This window comes from Callospermophilus lateralis, chromosome 5 (genome assembly GCF_048772815.1).
Source record: "Callospermophilus lateralis isolate mCalLat2 chromosome 5, mCalLat2.hap1, whole genome shotgun sequence".
In the NCBI taxonomy this organism is placed as follows: domain Eukaryota; kingdom Metazoa; phylum Chordata; class Mammalia; order Rodentia; family Sciuridae; genus Callospermophilus; species Callospermophilus lateralis.
Genome location: NC_135309.1, coordinates 101,892,282 through 101,909,163, shown reverse-complemented (window position 1 = coordinate 101,909,163; position 16,882 = coordinate 101,892,282).

The following is a 16,882-nucleotide window of genomic DNA, read 5'->3' as shown; positions in this document are numbered from 1 at the left end:
TAAAAATGAAAATGCAAATTAAATAAGAATCATTTACTCTTTTAAATGGAGCTGGAAAACGGAGGAGGGATGTGAAATTTGAGTGTGCACTAGGGCCTTTTATATAAATTATATTCGTTTTATTCTCACAACAGTCATAGGGGATAGGTATTATTTCTTTCATTTTACCCAAGAACACATAGCTACAAACCCAGTAGAAGTGGGTTTACACTACACCTGCATAACAGGAGCTTTATTATCTCATCAGGTTTTTAAAATTCCATGTAAGAAATCATTGGTGATTTATTGGACAGTCAAACCTTAGGCATTTTCTGCTTTCTCTTATAAGATGACAAGTGAATGGAAGGATATTTGTGAAAGCCTTGTGGAGCATATAACTTCTTTCCCCTTCAACAAAATATCAAGCAAACAGCTATTTTTTTTCAAACAAACTTCTCCACCTCTTTTATTGTCATCTGTTTTGGAAGCAATGCTAATTACTTGGTAGGTTCACATTTTCTACAGTACTTCGACCAATCGGCACCTTGCACACAGAAGGTGTTTAACTTTTAAATAAATGTTTGATAGCTGTTGGTTGAATTGCATAAATTCTTAACTCTATAACTAAGTAGTGCAATGTGGCAGAGTTTAGAAAATATTTTTAGGAGTTAGAAGGTACATAGATTTGGAATGAAAATATTCTACTCTAATGATGAAATCTTGTGCTATCTTACTTCATTCCACTCAGGATGAGAGGCTTTGCTTTGTCCCATGTATTCATTCTGTGTACACTACCTGCTTGTTAGTCACTTCATAGCTATCTTGATTGTCAGCTCTACTACTGCAGTTTTTCAGTACTTGTGTTCAAGTAACCCTTATTTTATGTAATAATGGTTCCAAAACACAAGAATAGTGATGGCTGCAATCTGACTATGCCAAAGAAGAGCTACAAAGTGCCTCCTTTTAGTTCAGGACTATCTGTAATTTCAAGCATCCATTGGTGGTTTTGGAAGGTGTCCCCCATGGGTAAGGGAGGTTTACTATATAGAAAATTCTAAAGTGTACACACACACATCCCAAGGTTTCAGGGGAAAAGATCAATATAAAAAAATTGGAAGTCATATGTCTATATATTAGCAATGACCAAACTAAGAATAAAACAATAGCACAAAGGAATGGAACTAACTGTTGATTCAAAGGTTAATATCAGCCAGAAGAAAGTCTTTAGTGGCACACTCCAAATCTCATTCCTTAGTCTTTGGCTAAGTACTTTCAGTCAAAAATTTGAAAAAAAAATTCTTTCAAATAAATAACTGTAAGATATCAACATAAAGATATCAGATTAACAGATTAAACAAGCTGGAAGAAATGCATCAAGTGAATATTCGGAGTGAAATTCAGCTACTCTATGACTATGTAAGTGAGAAAAGAGAAAAGAATTTCACCTTCATTCGAAACTAAAGTGAGAACTGACATTCACAAAGTAGATTTATGTAGGTTGAACTTAATGCCAAAAGTCAACAGTCCTTCATCAGAAAGTTCTCTAAGAAATGTTTTTTATTCTATGAAGAGTCATGCAAAAATTATGAGCCAGGTGCTGAACTGGGCTTGTGATAGAAAAACCTCCTTGTTTTGGTTCTTGACCTTGAGGTTGTCACTGTCTAGTGATAGTCTAATAAGACATACTGAGTCAGGGTCCCAGGAGGAAACATAGACAAACTCAAAAATATAATTTGAAAATAATTTAAAAATCAAAACATTTACAAATGAAAGGGTAGAGTGAAAGAACCACACAGTGTGCTGAGGCACCCAGAGACTAGCAATACCAAGGTGCCCTGCCCCACCCTGGAAAGCCCTAAAACCATTTACATAGAGGAAAGCTGAGCCCTGAATTATGACCTGGCCAAGAGGAAGTTAGAAAATAACTTGACATCTATTTTTCCTTACCTTCCAATCTCCTGACTTCTATTGGCCAAATCCAACTGAAAGTCAGAGCTCTGGGCTGTCTCGTCTGTGGATATCAGCGGGCTGCAGAACAGAATAGAGAAAGGCAGAGCATGGGTTTGGAAACCCTAATAGAGAATATATTGCATACGTAGGTAAAACAGCTAACTTCAACAAAGGATTAACAGTGTCATGTTTGAGATGAGTCTTGGATGTTGAATGAAGGATTGACAGGTTGCAATATTGATGCTGGAGGGCACAGCATGTACAGACAGGGTCATAAAAGGGAGTGCCCTGCTTGGAAAGAGGCAGGGAGTTCCATGTATGTAGAGTTGAGTGTGAAGGGTGGTGGTTTTGGAAGGAGCTGTAAAACAAAGTCAGAAAAACGTGTTTATTGGGCAGATCACTTTATGAAATGACTACACCAGCAAGACTCTACGTCTGACTGCTGCGACACATCCAAAATTATATAGTAAAAGTTATTTCCCACCTAAGTTACTAACTGAGCTTATGGGCATCTCTGTTGTGAGAAGTTAGCAGAAGCCTAATTTCCTTTTATCTGATGGCTTTGCCCTGGTCCATATGGTTTAGGCCAGCTCACCACTTTGTCCACATTTTAGTCAACAAAATGGCACTCTTTACTTTCACGGGAGAAATTGAACATATCCCTTTTGCTGCCATCCTACTGGCCAGAATTTGGTCACAAGGTTACACCTTTTCTCAAGGGAGGTGGGGAGGTATAGCCTCTAATATAAGTAGCTCTGTGCCCTGAAAAAACTTGGGACCTATATTATTGTGAAGAAGAAGGAAAAGTACTAAAGAAAAGTCAGCATTCTCTGTCACCAACTTATTGTCTTTTCAAGGTGAGGACCTGGAGGTCTTGAAAAAAATGGGTTCAGCCGATCGAAGGGAATGGTAGAGGAGAAAAGGAAGAACTCTGGTCACAGGGTGATTCTCCTGGAGAATCACTTAAGTGAATCAAGTAATGATAGATGAGATTCCCAGACTGAAGGATATCAGGGTCTGCAGGATACATATCTCACATGTTGAATCCACTGATACTTCCCTAAGGCGGTTGTCACATGATCCTGCCCTATGATGCTATTGCTTTTATCTCCCATGTATGTAATAATTAGAATAAAATGGGGCTGTTCATCAGGGTCATATTCTAATCCCTGGATGAGCTTAGAAAGAAATGTGTTTTGTTTTTTTTTTTCTTTACAGCATGGAATTGCAAAACTTAGTGCTGGCTGAGGGATTTACACCTTTCTTTCAAACACAGGCCGCTGCTGGTGGGCTAGAGCACTCAGGGTGTTGATTGCTAGTGTGATTTATGGCAGACTCTGTGAATTCAGCTACATTCCATGACCTTTCTTCCACTGTGTCCTCTACCTTGATAAAATTGCTCCATTCTATGTCAAGTCTTTTTAATCCTTTTTCGGAATCGAGTATGAAACAATTTCCAATGCATTCAACTCTAACTTTCTCTGCTCATTGTTTATTCCCTGAAGACTGAATAATACATTTAGAAGTTTAAAAATTGCAAACTGCTGCTTTGTACACAGTGCATTTAACTTTTTGTACAGATTTTCAGCCTGGCCTCAGATGAACTTTTTTTCTTTCCTTTTTTACACATAAAATTCAGATCTCTAAAGTCAATTACTTGGGTCTTCAAATAATTATTGATGTTCTCCAAATCATGTGAAATCATCTAATTGGGCATGTGAGGAGATAGTTGTAAATATAAAAATGGTAATGAAGCAGTTATGCATGAAAGTAGTATTTCAAAAAAGGAGAGTATCTTAGGAAAGTACCTGGGACTTTGACCTCTGGTGGTCCATTTGTCTGAGTATCCATCTGTCCATCGTTCACTTATTATTCTGTTAGAAAATTTTGCAAAGTGTCAATCTCTATAAAACTCACTAGGGTTAAAATATTGCTGTAAGATATTTTATATGTCAAAACTGGAGAAGTCTCAGTTTTGAGTCATGGCTGGGAATAAAGACTGTGTCTTGACTACTATGCAAAGTTTTACATATATAATCTCATTTATTGGGTCTAAGGAGAACAAAAACTAGTATTTTAGTAGAAGACGACAAATACAAAAATAATTGTAACCCTGTGGCATCAGTGCCATAATAAAAGTAGGACCCCAGAAAACAGACAAGCTAGCTGTGTCTAGCATCAGGGAGTAAAGCTTCCAGAGGAGTTCCAGTTTCAGCTGGGTTCTGATGGATGACCAGGAGTTGCCCAGTAGAAAAGCAGGAAGAGCAGTCTAAGTATAAGGAGCACTGTGTATAACAGGGTAGAGATGTGAGGAGCAGGGCAGGTTTGGGCAACATCAGGTGGTTCAGTGTGGGTAGCTTCTAAGGCAAGTGGAATAAGTGCTCAGAGGGAAAAGGAGAGAGGTAGGTTGTGATTCTGTATGCCAAACTAAAGCACCTGAGTTTTTGTCTGTAGTTAATGGGGAGTTATTGAAAGTTTGTATGCATGGGAGTAACATGATCATATCATTTGTGTTTTGAAAAGATGATTGGGGGAAATCAGGAAAGGGGGCAAAAGCTAAACTCACTAATTGTTTTCTAGAAGATATTTGCTGAGTATGTAATATAAGCTGGGCATCTTCTAGGGGTTAGAGACATAGCATTGAACAAGACTGTCACAAATTCTTGTCCTCAGGTGGCTTCATGACAGGTTATAAAATATATACATATATACTTAGTGGTAAGTTCTTTGGAGAAAATAAAACAGGGAAGGAAGATAGAGACAGTCTTTAAAAATTGGGTGACCACTTCTCCCTACAGAATATAATCTCCCACTGAGAAGGAAGGGAACAATTGAGCAAAGGCCTGAAAGAGATGAGAGAGCAAGCCGAGGGCATATCTGTGGGAAGAGAATTTTAGGCAGAAGAAATTGCAAGTACAAAACCCTCAGTGTGTTATGAGAACTCTGCAAGCCCCAAGATGACAAAAGAGAGGAATTTAAGACACATTCCCATCTTTATATGAAGGGGCACTGAGCCAAAGGAATGTTGGTCACCTTTTATGTATCATTCAGAACATGGAGTCACTTGTTTAAAAGTATTTGAGTCTGACAGGCCTGAACAGATCTCCCTTTTATAGGTCATTATCAGGCCACAGTTTTAGAGAGAGGTAACTAAGTTATTTTCAGCTATCGCCCAAGACCAGCAATTTTGCATTTAAGCAATGGAGACCAGTTATTATTGGGAAGCCGACAGAATGTAGTTGTCTCCTTTGTAGTTTTAAACCCTTCATCTCATTTTCACGGGCTCAAAATCTGCACTTGATGACCACATTTAAAGGAAATTGTCCCCAATCTAAAAGTCACACTGGCTGAGATAGACCATGTGAAAACCCTTCCGCAAATCAGCAAGGTGAGCAGAACTGGGAAGCGTCTGCAGATCATGGTCTAGCTGACTGTGTTGCACACAGGAGAGATAAAAATGAACCAGAATCTGGAATGAGATCATTAGTGTATGCCAGCCTGGTACTGTAGTCAGACCACACACATATTTAATGCACCAAGCCCACCTTGAAATGCCCCTCAGCCCCAAGAGAACAAAGCACTAGAAAAAATAAGGGGGAGGGGAGGAAGTTGAATGATCCATATTGCTGTCAATGTCACAATCCATCCTGAACAGCAGGCTAAAGTTAATAGAGAAAGTTCTTTAGTGCTTGTTCAGCTGCCTGCCACCCAACTGTGTGGCAGAAAAGCAAGGAGGAAATAGATATATCATTAGAGACTGTATCAATAATAAATTATAGAAATGCCCTATATATAAAGACCACTTCTCTATATTTATATGAAGTATCAATATTCAGGATTGATACCAGAGGAAAAAAAGAAAAGAAGCACAGTCTTAAATCATTCGTTTTTTAAAAAGACTACTGATACTTAAATAATTAATTAAATTAATATGAGTAAAAAGTATGAAAGACAAGAATTTTAAAAGTGTCAAAAATAGAAGTAATATTCTTCCTAGTGTTCAACAAATAAAAACTGGCATAAACAATCTATTTATGGCATGCAAAAAGGAACATCTCTGGAAGTCAAATATTCCATCTAAATTCCAAGCATTATGTTTCAGCTCAGAGAATTTCATGGTTTTAGAGTAGAATATTTTCATTCTATGTACCTTGTAGCTCCTAAAAATATTTTCTAAACCTTTTCTGCATTGCAATACTCAGTTATAAAGTCAGGAATTTATACAATTCAACTAACAACTATCAAACATCTATTTAAAGGTTAAACACCTTCTGTGTACAAGGTGCAGACTGGGCAAGGTACTGTAGGAAATGCAAATTGAGTAAACCTTAGGGCCTGCCTGCCACCCACCCCACCAGCAGAAGGAGATAAGTGAAAACAAATAAACAAACAAATGATAGCATGAAAAGTAAGAATATCCTCTGTGCCTGAGGAGTTCCAATGTGAGAGAAATGACATGGTTAGAGAAGTCAAGGTAGGCTTCAAGGAAGAGCAACATTTGACCTGGGACCTTGATGGACAGGTAGGATTTGAATAGGCCAAAATGGGGTTGGATTTTTTTGGGGTAAGGAAGGCAGTTCAGGAGGAGTTGGGGTTTATTTGAGAAGAGAGACTCCCATGTTGTGGAGCATGGTGGTGTATATGTTGGGAGTCATGGAACTAAAGATGGGACAGTGGACTGAAATCAAGGGGTCTTTGGGTTCTCATGATGGCCTGAGGAGCCCAGGCAGATTCAGCTGGAAGTGGGGCTACACTGAAGTCAGTGTGACGTGATGTGACATGACATTGCTCTGTTTATGCTCTATTGCCCAAGCTTTTGTACTCAGTTGCCTTTGCCAGCTATAAAAGTGAGGCTGGATCTCCAGTCCCTGGGGAGAGACTGGTTCTGTACTACAGATTTACTTGGAGGACAAGAGCACTATAGGGGTCATTTGAGTGTAACTTCTCCTGTCCTTACTCCACACACAAGGGGACTGTCAAGTTGCTGAGTGTGGCCTCTATATCAAGGCTATTTAGGTGTCATTTGAGCTTCTGAATATTTTTTAGAAGTGAAAAAAAAAATTATCCTCAAATATTTGTTAAGTATCTATTAGATGAACAGCAGCAGTTCTGCTCTGCGGTAGATGTTTGGTCAAGTAAAAATCCCAGCCAGAAGCCAAATAAAAGATGAAACTTAGCTGGGCAATGGTGGTAAATTTCTGTAGTACTAACTATTCTGGAGGGTGACAGGAGGATCACAAGTTTGAAGCCAGCCTCAGCAATTTAGCAAGATTCTACTCAGGAAAAGAAGAAGAAGAAAAAAAAAGAGCTAGGAATGGTGTAGCTCAGTGGTGGGGTGCTTGGAAATCCCCAGTACTTGGAGGGGGAGGAGGAGCTGGAATTCATACCTGAATAAGAAGGGGATAAGGATGTACACCTAGGAGACAGGCCACAGAATCCTTGCCTTTGTAACACCCTACTATTATATACTACCTTCTCAGCTAATTTTCAGAGATAATCAAAAGAAGTGATAGACATTCCTGAAACACAGAAATTCAGTAGAAACTTTAACCTACAAATAATACATACATCGTAACATACAATATAGGTAGACAATGAAGTCCCAAAATGCTTTCTGCTGTCCTTTAGTAATGTTCAGCATACATAAACTTCATATAGGCACCATTTTGCCAGGGGTCTGCATGCACCATTTTTCTATTTTGAAAACCAGAAACTTGGCAGCAATGGTTACATGGGTTCCTACAGTCCCAATGCAGCTAGCTTCTCTCTCTCTCTCTCTCTCTCTCTCTCTCTCTCTCTGTACCTAAAATGGTTCTTTTAACTTGAGACTTTTCAGAGACCCAGAAAACTTAATTAATAATGACTGAAACTCTTTGTCAAATTCGAACTTTGCAGTAGAAATCCTTTTTTGACAAGACAAATACAACAATAGATCATCTAACAAAAAATTTTATTAAATCCCAAAGTTCTACAAACCACAAATACTGTAACACATGCATAGTCATTTGACAATATTTTGGTGTATCTTCCCTCTTCAGTATAGATCTATAAGTTGGAGTTTTTCTTGTGTAAATCACATCCATAATGCATCAATTCCAGTCTTAATTTCTCTAAAGTGAAGAAGAAATTTTTGAGGCAGTCTGAATTTAGACCCTGCTGAGCTTTATATCACTCTTATTTCAGTCTTTTAAACTTTTTTAGCTTACACCTATGGTAATAGTAACATTTTTTTAAATTGAGAATTTCCAAAGCAACCCTTAGTTTCAGAATAACAACTACACTATTTGAAAACTCTCCTAGTTTGGTGACTTTTCATAATATTTAATTAAAATATGCTTAATTAAATTAATTAAAACAATACAATTACAAGTCTAATTAACTCAGACAGGCTTGGGAACAAATACAATTGACTCTTGGTTAGTAAACAACAGCAGAAATGGGAACAGAAATCTTTGGGTATATTGTGAGTTACTGCCCTCAAGTGCTCAGGCTGTTATGTCTATCAGAAAATTTTATTCTCAAAGGGGATAGAGTACATCTGTGAGTCTAGCAAGTTAGTTAAGTGGCAGCTTCTATCGTATAGTTAGCTAAGCAGTTAGTTTGTGTGTGTGTGTGTGTGTGTGTGTTTCACTACTTAGAATGTGCTGTGTGATTCAGGATTAACATCATTAAAGGACTGGCTAAACACACACAGGCATACACACATCTAAAAGCAAAAATCTCTTTCTCAGGTGTAAGTAAAGGAAATGTTGGTTCTGGCCTTGTTGGGAGCTTTCTCCTCTTTGTTAATATTCTTGAGTACTCTACATTCAGCCCATTTATGCTGCAATATGTATGTATCAGGACTTTTACATTCATCACAGAATTATAAAATATTGCAATAAAATATAGTTAGTTCTTACTTTACAGGCTTTTCTAAGAATTTGTGAAACAGTGCATGTAGAGTGTTCAGCACAGAGCTGATGATAAGCTCTGAACTTCATTCATTATGCTTTTGAATATAATTGTCCAAAGTTTTGACTTTGAATACAGACTTGTCATCAAAACTGTAACAACTTAAAGGAGGTTCTTCTGGCTCCATTTAGAGCAATGCAAGAACAAGAATGAGCAATGACAGAAATGGAATTTATAAAATTATCTATGAATTCATATAGATAGGAAATAATTTAAAGGGAAGAAGAGGAGGGAAAACTTTTCTACAGGAAAATCCTAACTAATAAATGTAGAAAGAATAACAGAAATAGTAAATTATCATTTTGAAACTACCATAGTGATTGCTTATTCTGTAAAATATTATTAATGGAAATAGACAGATGTGGTGACAAATGGCTACAATTCCAGCTGCTCAGGAGGCTGAGGCAGGAAAATCATGTTTGCAGCCAGCTTTGGCAAATTAGCAAGAAACTGTCTCAAAATAAATAAATAAATAAATAAAAGAGCTGGGGATGTAGCTCAGTGGTAGAGAGCCCTTAGGTTTAATTCCCAGTTCTTGCCCCCACACAAAAATTATCAATGAATGATAAAACCATTAGATGAAATTTCACCCCATAGAATTCCCATTTGTTACAAAGGAAAATGTATCTTTAATAATAGAAAAATCTGGTGAATACCACCTTCACCAGAGACTACATTTAGCACCACCAACAAGGTGCAAACTGACATAAAGAGACTCCTAATTTGATGTGCTCAATGTAATCTAATGTCATCAATGTCTCCTCACCAAATCCCAGTTTAACCTGAATTTAATTGTGAGAAAACATTCTGCAAATTGAGAAACATTCTACAAAACAGAACATCATCGCCACCAATAAAATATGTGTAACAATGTTGCAAGTAGAGAAAAAAGGTAGGCTAAGGAAATTAAGGGGACAATTGGGGGAAATAGAATATGATCTATATAATAATGTATGTTACAGTAGTATATGTTATCATATCCATGTTAGATTGCCAGTCTTCATAGTTTTTAAGAGAATGTCCTTATCATTAGGGATAAAGCATCAGCAAAATAATGTATGTGTTTGTGTGTGTGTTTATAAAAGCACATGTGTGCGCGCGTGCACACACACACACACACACACACATCCTAAATAAGCATACAAACATATATTTACAGAGAAATAAAAATCAAATGTGACAAAATGTTAACGATTGGAGAATCTAAGGGACAAGTTATAGCTCAGTGGCAGAACACTTGCCTAACATGCATGAGGCTCTGGATTCTATCTCCAGCATGGTAAAAAACAAAACAAAACAAAAATCAAAACAAAAACAATTGGGGAATCTAGACATATAGGTGTTCATTGTACTATTCTTGGAGCTTTTCTGTAGGCTTGTAATTTTCAAAAATAAAAGCTAAGGGAAATAAAGGCATATATATAGCTGTAAATGCTGCTCTTCCTAAGTTGTGATTACACAGATCTGTGCAATGTTGGCTCTCAAGCACAGAATCTGCAAAATTGTCCTCTGCCTATCATCCAGAAATAGGTTTGCTTTGTGATGTGCAGTCTCTCCCATAGCTACTACTCATAGAATAACTTGCAAAATCAAGGATTCCCTCTTGCAGAATAAAGCAGAAGCAAGCCTGACATCTTTAAATAGATTAAATGCAGATTTTAATGAAACATGGTAATGGCAGAAGATGTAGTGAAGATCTGGCCTTCTGACAGGGTCTCAGGGGTGCTTGCCAGAATCCCACTAGCTGCATGGAATATTAAGCTAGTCACAATGGTCTCCTCTGCAATATTTCAACCTTTGTTGCAAAGATTAAGGAAAATAAACAGGTCAAAAAGCTGACATGAGAATTACCAAAAATAAAGGAAGATGGTCATCATAAGATACATGTCACCATGGGCCAATCAGTACTCAAAAGTTCAGGAGAAGCTGTCTGACAAAACAGACCAGAAGGACAAATGGAGAAAGAACTTGCTCAACTGGAGACTGCAGTGAGCAAGAACAGGAGAGTTAACCCTGTGTCCCAACATTAGAATAACAAGGTGTAAGTACAATGTGATGTTGCCATTGTGGAAATGTGGTCTCCATTAGAAAAAGCACTCATCTTGTCATCAAGATCCAAATATAAGAAAGGGAGTCCTTATGTGCAGGACTCAGGCAAAGTCAGAGATCAAAAAGCTCATGGTGCTCACAGAGATGTGACAGAATGATGGAAGCTGACTTCCTGCTTTAGTGTTGATTAAGACATGTCCAACTCAAACAGAATAATTGAGTTGCTGTTTTAGAGCTTGATAAGATTCAGATTTAGTAATTCTCTTCTTTACCAAATCTAGGGCATAAACTTCCTTTGGTGGTATTAAAAACGAAAAGATGCAGACAGCAAATCATATTTAAAAGAATAATCTTCACCAGGATTGGTCACACATGCACATAGTCCCAGCAACTCAGGAGGCTAAGGCAGGAGGATCACAAGTTTGAAGTCAGACTGGGCAACTTGGTGAGACCCTGTCTCATAAAAAGAAAGAAAGAAAAAGGGCTGAGGATGTAACTCATTGGTAGAGCATCCCTGGGTTCAATCCTTAGTACTGAAAAATAAATAAATAAATAAGAATAAGCCTAGCCAGGCATGGTGGAACACACCTGTAATCCCCCAAAATTGGGAGGCTGAAGCAGGAAGATTACAAGTTTGAGGCCAGTCTCAGCAATTGAACACAACCTATTTCAAAATAAAACATAAAAAGGGCTGGCAATGTAGCTCAGTGGCAAAGCACCCCTGGGTTCAATTCCCAGTAACCAAACCAAACCAAACCAAACCAAACCAAACCAAACAAAAATATACATTCCTCACCTACATCGATTGTGTCCTGTAGTTACAGGATCAAAGCAAAGCAATAAGAATTATATGTGCGGGCTGGGGTTGTAGCTAGTGGTAGAGCACTTGCCTAGCACGTGTAAGGTCCTGAGTTTGATCCTCAGCACCACATAAAAATAAATAAATAAAATAAAGGTATCATATCCATCTACAACTACAAAAAAAAATGAAAAAGAAAGAAAGAAAGACTGAAAGAAAAAAGAAGAAGAATTATATATGAAGCCACCTACTTCTGGTGTGAGAGAAAGGTCTTATTCCTTTGAGTCAGATTTTAGTACCCTAAAATGGAAAAACATTTTGTACAATAACAAAAAAATCAAGTGTTAGAAGAAACTTAAAAACCAAAAGGCCAAAGCAGAAATGGGAATTAGTGAACACATAAGTTGTTGTTGCAATTTCATCGTTATACATGGATTTCTTGCTTCTAGAATCAGGTCCCCCGGGAATTACAAACATTCTAAAGAATATAAAACATGAAAGAAGAAAAAAAGGAATGTTTTAAATATGGGAAAGCATGTAGGATCATAATGTCTAAAGATTCTGAGGACTGACTTTGAGCCAGATAGTGTTCTAAGTACATTATCTCATTTACTCTTCGATTCATGAATTGGGTGCTACTAGCCCCAATTACTGATGGAAGATGGAGGCACAGAGCAGTTGAATAGTCTACCCAAAGCAGAGTGGCACACATTCTCTAAACTATATTTTTCTAAACATACGGAATAACTTTTAAGAATTGTCGTTTTGGAGACTGCTTAATGACATGATAAAATGTTTTAAAAATTTAAAAATTTACAGTGTCAAATCTGTATTGGGAGCATGTTTCCAATGTAAAAGTTCAAAGAAAAAGGAGAGTGAGAGAGTGTACCCACATGGGAAGAGACTGAGTGGGAGAGATTAAGCATGAGCAAGTCCAAGAGCCAGTGGCTAGGAGGGCATGTACAGATGTCAATGACAACAACCACTCGATAGTTTAACAGAATTTTTATTTTCTTCTTCCTATTTTTGGAAATTTTCAAATTTGCTATAATGAAAATATAGCTTTTATTAAAAAAATAATAAAGACTGGGCATGTAGCTGGCTGAGTGGTAGAGCGCTTGCTTAGTACATGCAAGGTCCTGAGTTTCTTCCCTAGCACCACAAAAAAGAAAAAAAAGGTAAATGTTACATATGGAAGTTTTAAAAACAATATGGAAGTTTTAAAAACTAACCATGTCAAATAATCATAGAAGTCATTCTGGTTCTTGTTGTGTTGTTTCTCAAACTTCAATGTGTACTATACCTTCATAAGTTTTGCCATGTATTTCTACCAGCACTATTGTTTACTTAGTATTCTTTAACTCACTGTTTTTGCTTAGCCTACTAAAGTGGTATCTATGAAATCATGCTTTTGCTACTGTATAGAGGTTTTTAATATACATTCAAACAAACATATAACCATTAAAGTCTCTTGGATTACCACAGTATGAATGGCTCACTTTGGAAAGATTACAATCCTCCTATTTCTGCCTTAGAGTCATTTAGATTTACCAGAGGAAAAGGGCAGATTGCTCGGCCTCACCACAGATCTAAGAAGTGGAGATAAGGGACTCTCCAGGACAGTCTTATGCCACTTAACGTTTAAGAATAATCACAATATATTCCCTAAGAGAATGTATAATAGTCAAAGATTCCATATTGAATCTGAGGTAATTACAGAATTTAGCAAGACCACGAGGATGAAATGCAGAACTGTACAGCCCACCCCAAGAGGTAGCCGTGGCCTTAGAGGTAATCTGGAGGAGGTGAATTCTTCTGTGCCAAAAATGACTCCCTGGGAATCATTCCTTTGCTCTCCTGCTTGAGTGACGGTTTTTAACTGGTGATAAATCTTATCAGAGAATGTACTATGGTAGTAGTATGTGACAGCTGGAATAGAGAAGGTCGGTCTATAAAAGTAGAGGCAAAGCTGCCAAAAATCAGAATTCCACAAAGAACATCAGTGGCAACAGAAGAGGGAATGGAAGACTCTGAAAGGAGGGAGCCAGTTAAGAATTAGATTCTGGGAGCAAAGAGGAGTCAGCCAGCCAATGGGAATTAGAGGTACAATAGGAATGGAATGAAGGCTGTCAATTTTATCTCCCACTAGGAAAGAATTTCCAGTTAGAGAGAGAGAGTAAGCTATAGCTGGGAAGCTGTTTTGGTAAACCAGAATGGAGGGAAGCCTCAGGACCTGATTTCAAGCTGGAGAAGAAAGCTCCTCTGCCTAATAGACAGACAGAACTGGAAAAGGTTTGGGGATAAAGTCATTACTTGTGACTTGGGAAGAGTATGTACATGGATATTTCTGGTGAGATGCAGGTCTCGAAAGTTGTGACCCTTCTCTACAACTTGCCAATAAAACCACGCATATCAAGATGCATGCATTCCAGGTAATGAGATTCCTGGAAGTAGTGATGGAGGGGAGGAGAGCTCCATCAGAGTAATGAGTGTTAAGTTAACCCATGCAGACAAAGGGACATCTGCTAGGTGGGTTATACAATTCATGGGGCTTTGTGGCTGCATAGACCTGGATAGAGAATGTAGATAGCTTTGTTCAAACATGTCACAGAGGTATGTGGGGCAATGCAAGTTTATGGAAATTCCTTAAAGACACTAAATGAGGCCCAAGGAATGTAGTCCAGTTAGACTACTAGGAGAGATGTGAGGAAACAAGTTTGGAAGGACTTTACTCAGGAGCAATGGTAGAGTCTTCCCTTGGTTATTGCCAGGAGCAAGTGGGCTAGGGAATTTGTAGTTTCTTAGTATCAAAATGATGCAAAGGAAGAAACTTTCCCCTGAAGATAGACAAACCTCTGAGCAATTGGGAGATGCCCTTTCTGGTAACATGAGAGGTGTGGCACACATCTGTAATCCCAGATACTCAGGAGTCTGAGGTAGAAGGATGGCAAATTAAGGTCAACTGGGCAACTAAGAGAGATCCTGTTTCAAAAATAAAAATTAAGCTGGCGCAGTGGTGTATGCCTGTAATCCCAGTGTCTGGGGAGGCTGAGACAAGAGTATCACAAGTTCAAAGACAATCTTAGCAACAGAGAGGCACTAAGCAACTTAGTTAGACCGTGTCTCTAAATACAAAATAGGGTTTGGGATTGGATGTGGCTCAGTGGTTGAGTACCCCTGAGTTCAATCCCTAGTACGCCCCCCTCCAAAAAAAAAATAGGGCTAGGGCTGGGGCTCAGTGGTAACGTACTTGCCTGTGATTCTTAGCAACACATATAAATAAATAAAGGTCAACAACTAAAAAATATTTTTTAAAATAATAATAATAAATTAAAAGGGACTGGGAGCTGTGCATGGTGGTACACACCTGTAATTCCAGTGACTCAGGAGGCTGAGGCAGGAGGATCACAAGTTCAAAGCCAGCTTCAGCACCTTAGTGAGGCCCTAAGTAACTTAGTGAGACCCTGTCTCAAATTAAAAGATAAAAACAAGCTGAGGAAGTGGCTCAGTGGTTAAGTGCCCCTGAGGTCAATTCTCAGTACTGGAAAAAAAAAAAAAAAAAAAAGAGTTGTTTCTGTGAAAACTTGATTGAATATTTTGAAAAGTTCCAATAGAAGTAAGTTGCTGAGCAATGGTTAAAATTGGAAGGCAATTGTAAAACTCTATAAGGATTCTGCACTCAGTTTGTCCAACAGGTGTCTTAAGTTTTTTGCTTCCCTTTAAAGAAATTAAGAGTACAGGATACATAAAGGATGTGGTCAATGCAAGACAGATGAAGCAGGTCTTCAATCAGTTTATCAACATTCCAAAAAACAAGCCTGGGCCTCATAGCAAAAGCTTGGCAAAAGAGTGCATAGTGATTTTAATTTAAAATAAAAAATTGACATGTGTATCTGTGATTGTGTATGTATGTGTATACCTAATTAAAACAACTTCTTCCATTAACCAACTGATTCCTTGTAATGATTTCACTGGATGAGAGGACTTCTGTGGAACCACCTATCATGGAATTAGGAATTCCTATGCTCAGTCTCTTCTTGGAGGTATAGGGCAGTAGTGTTTCATGAAGGAGGAACTTCAAAAGGCATTGTGTAATTCAAAAGACATTGTGTAATTCAAAAGACATTGTGTAATTCAAAACTCCTTTAATTCTAGCCTAATCATGCCCAAAAGAAAATAGGACAGGTATTTCTACTTAGCTACAACTGCATCATTATAGCAATGGCATAAAACCAGTTTACAAATGCATTGCATACCAGCTTGGAAATTGAGATTCATGATAAATTCAGAAGCAAATTCAGAATTTGCATTTCTTTCCATTTTGTGCATGAAGACTCTTTTAATTATTTTATACTACATAATCTCAAATTGCCTTAATTCTCATTTGCAAAAACCAGAATTACCCACATCAGAAACAGCCTTCTCCTGTCAAGGCAATGGAATTCCAGCCTCCTGCAGGAAACTCTGCTCCCACAATGCCTGTTGGCTTCATGGTGCTGGCCTCTCCCTCTTAACCTGGTTTTGTCATAAAAGCATATGTTTATTCTAAGCAGTGACCTTTCAGAACTTTTTCCTGGAACAAATCACTTCTTTGAGCCTCTTTCTTTCCTCATATGCTCTAGGTCTCTATCAATATCGCTAGGCTTCAGCTCATTCAAGTTCCTGGGCTGTGTGTTTTTTAAAGTATAGAAGCAAGATATTTACCTACAGAAGCATTTAACATCTCTAGGCGAGTGGATTTCTTCAATATATCTCTTGCCATACTAGGTCTCTGACAAATACCTCTAGATATTTTCTAATACTTTGACATGGCCTGTTAGAGTCTTTTGTATTAAATAGGAGACTCTGATACACATTATCTTAACGCTACCAGATGTCTTAGGCCAGTGAATTCTCAGACTTAAGAAAGGGCAAGAGAGAGTTCTGAAAGCATTACAGAAATCTTAGAAACAGAGACAAGGACTCCAATTAAAGAACCGTTCACTTCTTCTCTTGCCCCTTCTGTATAAATTCCAAGCCTCCTTGTGCAATTTTTTGTTTGTTTGTTTAGTACTGGAGATTAAACCCAGAGCATTTTACCACTGAGCCACATCCCCAGCCCTTTTGACTTTTTATTTTTAGACTAAGTTGCTTAGGGCCTCACTAAGTTTC